Source organism: Bufo gargarizans, chromosome 3, assembly GCF_014858855.1.
Source record: "Bufo gargarizans isolate SCDJY-AF-19 chromosome 3, ASM1485885v1, whole genome shotgun sequence".
NCBI lineage: Eukaryota > Metazoa > Chordata > Amphibia > Anura > Bufonidae > Bufo > Bufo gargarizans.
The window spans coordinates 45,108,501-45,112,492 of record NC_058082.1 but is presented as its reverse complement, the minus strand read 5'-3'; positions in this window follow the sequence as shown (position 1 = coordinate 45,112,492).

Sequence of the window (3,992 nt, the reverse complement as noted above, 5' to 3'; positions counted from 1 at the left end):
TAATGTCGTCGAGCGGAGTCACTAAGTATTGCGCCTACTGCGTCTGTCCGGGGATCCTGCCACCGCTGTAATACCGTATTCAGGGGGAAGCTGCCCAGATCCTGCAGCTGGGGGTGAAGGGTGGGCACGGAGGCGACAGGTGGGTGGTATTCTTGGTTAAAGGGGGCGGGGGGGTTAAAACTTTCCTTAGTTAAAGCTGTTGAGTTACAGGATGGGTCACTGGTTTGGCTAATCGTCACATTTCAGGGGTCAGATTTTCATTTACAGGCTGTTACCTGTAGGTGGCACTAGAGAACTAATTTGCATACTCTTTTCCCATGAAGCATTGCTTGCAGCATCTCCTTAATGAGTGCCTAGTGCTCCCTTCCCATTAGTTTCACGAAAAAAAAATAATTTGTTTTTAATTTGGGCAGCATTTTCTAAGTTAGTGGGTGCAACTTTTATTTATAGACGTTTTCATTCTCCCTTTTAGTTCCTGCTGCCCCTAGCGGTATACGGGCGGCACCGGGCTAGGGTTGGCGCAGTACAATGTCTTCTATGCCACTGACTATGTTATCTCTCTTGGTATTAATAAACGTTTGGTTTTATCTCATGGGAATATAATAATGTCCGTGCTCATCTCTTCCCGGTGGTGACATAGTGAAGAGGAGGAAGTAAGCGGCTCCTCTTAAAGGAACACGCACATCTATAAAAAAAAAAAATTACACCTTTACTTCTCCTGTGTTGACTTTAAGTGACCTCAGGTCTTATACTCCAGATACATCCAAAGCTTCAAATACAACTGTGGTTCCGTTTTCTTCTAGCTCTGCTGCTGATTCAGTGTCTGTGCTGTTCATGTTCTGATCTATTAAAGACAGTTTTTGGGGTGGGTGCAGCCTGCAGTGTAAAGAATGGTGGTCTCCTTTCTGGTTTCCTTGGACACTTGTAAATACACTCCCCTCCACCCATACATGGATACTATATAAACTGCCGCTACAGAGAACTGGAGACTGGGGCAATATAGATGCAAGGCTTATATGATCCGACCAATTTTGAGAAACCCGTTTTCAGCTCCTATTACGTACACTGGATACATCTGGTAAATGATTCCTGGATAGTTTAAGCGGCAGAATATTGCAATTTCTTAATACATCTTCTAGCAAACCTCCCTGCGCCTTCCCTACGCGCTGTCTGTTTCTGCTCACAATCTCTGCACTCACTGAAAAATCGCAGTTGTTGTGGTGCGGTGCGGTGCTACTGAGTTTTGCACAACAGGTAGTGCGCATAAAGTGGTGATCAGTCTTAGGAAACCTGACATTGAGACTAAGGTCAGACAGAAGAGTCCAGAGGGAGACGGGGGTCGGGAGGAAGATGGGGATGGCTGGAAGGGGACAGGAAGGTCCAGAGGGAGACGGGGGTCGGGAGGAAGATATGGATGGCTGGAAGGGGACAGGAAAGTCCAGAGGGAGACAGGGGTCAGGAGGAAGATATGGATGGCTGGAAGGGGGACAGGAAAGTCCAGAGGGAGACAGGGGTCAGGAGGAAGATATGGATGGCTGGAAGGGGGACAGGAAAGTCCAGAGGGAGACAGGGGTCGGGAGGAAGATATGGATGGCTGGAAGGGGACAGGAAGGTCCAGAGGGAGTCAGGAGGAAGATAGGGATGGCTGGAAGGGGACAGGAAGGTCCAGAGGGAGTCAGGAGGAAGATAGGGATGGCTGGAAGGGGACAGGAAGGTCCAGAGGGAGACGGGGGTCAGGAGGAAGATATGGATGGCTGGAAGGGGACCGGAAAGTCCAGAGGGAGACGGGGGTCAGGAGGAAGATATGGATGGCTGGAAGGGGACAGGAAAGTCCAGAGGGAGACGGGGGTCGGGAGGAAGATATGGATGGCTGGAAGGGGACAGGAAAGTCCAGAGGAAGATGGGGGTGGCTGGAAGGGGGCAGAAAGGTCCAGAGGGAGACAGGTCAGGAGAAAGATGGGGATGGCTGGAAGGGGACAGGAAAGTCCAGAGGGAGACGGGGGTCGGGAGGAAGATGGGTATGGCTGGAAGGGCACAGGAAGGTCCAGAGGGAGACGGGGGTCGGGAGGAAGATATGGATGGCTGGAAGGGGACAGGAAAGTCCAGAGGGAGACGGGGGTCGGGAGAAAGATGGGGATGGCTGGAAGGGGACAGGAAAGTCCAGAGGGAGACGGGGGTCAGGAGGAAGATGGGGATGGCTGGAAGGGGACAGGAAAGTCCAGAGGGAGACGGGGGTCAGGAGGAAGATGGGGATGGCTGGAAGGGGACAGGAAAGTCCAGAGGGAGACGGGGGTCGGGAGGAAGATGGGGATGGCTGGAAGGGGACAGGAAAGTCCAGAGGGAGACGGGGGTCGGGAGGAAGATGGGGATGGCTGGAAGGGGACAGGAAAGTCCAGAGGGAGACGGGGGTCGGGAGGAAGATGGGGACAGGAAGGTCCAGAGGGAGTCAGGAGGAAGATGGGGATGGCTGGAAGGGGACAGGAAGGTCCAGAGGGAGACGGGAGTCAGGAGGAAGATATGGATGGCTGGAAGGGGACAGGAAAGTCCAGAGGGAGACGGGGGTCAGGAGGAATATATGGATGGCTGGAAGGGGACAGGAAAGTCCAGAGGGAGACGGGGGTCAGGAGGAAGATATGGATGGCTGGAAGGGGACAGGAGGAAGATATGGATGACTGGAAGGGGACCGGAAAGTCCAGAGGGAGACGGGGGGGTCAGGAGGAAGATATGGATGGCTGGAAGGGGACCGGAAAGTCCAGAGGGAGACGGGGGTCAGGAGGAAGATATGGATGGCTGGAAGGGGACCGGAAAGTCCAGAGGGAGACGGGGGTCAGGAGGAAGATATGGATGGCTGGAGGGGGACAGGAAAGTCCAGAGGGAGACGGGGGTCAGGAGGAAGATATGGATGTCTGGAGGGGGACAGGAAAGTCCAGAGGGAGACGGGGGTCAGGAGGAAGATATGGATGGCTGGAAGGGGACAGGAAAGTCCAGAGGGAGACGGGGGTCAGGCGGAAGATATGGATGGCTGGAAGGGGACAGGAAAGTCCAGAGGGAGACGGGGGTCAGGAGAAAGATATGGATGGCTGGAAGGGGACCGGAAAGTCCAGAGGGAGACGGGGGTCGGGAGGAAGATGGGGATGGCTGGAAGGGGACCGGAAAGTCCAGAGGGAGACGGGGGTCAGGAGGAAGATATGGATGGCTGGAAGGGGACCGGAAAGTCCAGAGGGAGACTGGGGTCAGGAGGAAGATATGGATGGCTGGAAGGGGACGGGGGTCAGGAGGAAGATGGGGATGGCTGGACGGGGACAGAGGAGGATAGTAGTCTGGAACGGGACAGGAAAGTCCAGAGGGAGACAGGAGGCTGGAATGGGACAGTAGCTTGGAGGCGGACAGGAAAGTCCAGAGAGAGAGCAGTCTGAAAGGGGACAGAGGAGGACAGTAGTCTGGAAGGGGACAGGAAAGTCCAGAGAGAGACAGAGCAGTCTGGAAGGGGACAGGGGAGCCCGTCAGTGCAATATTCTCCTCTCTCTACTGCAATGATATAGCCGCAATGGAGATGGGAAAAAGTGCTAAAAAAAAAATATGTGCATCACCCATCTGCCATTGTGGCCTGGAATACTGATGACTCCAGTCCGCGCTAGTGACTCATCCTCATATTCGCCTGGAGCGATAGCTTCATATTGGCAAATGAACTAGAATATAAAAAAAATAAAAATTTTATAAACCAGATTCTTTTTTTCCCCAGTAATTGACTCCATAATAACTCCGGGGTCGCATCGTCTCATCTGGCTCAGTGCTGAGTGCGTCCCTCCGCGCAGGAGATAAATGAATTACGCAGCAGCAAGGGGGAAGGTATTAATGCCTGCGCCTCTTGAGCAGACACTTCACAGAGCGCGGGGCGGTGAGCGCTGATTACTGGCGTCCCCGCATGGCGAGAGCCGAGGACGGTTAATACAGAGAGATTAATGACGGCGCTGCGAGGACGCCCATCACCA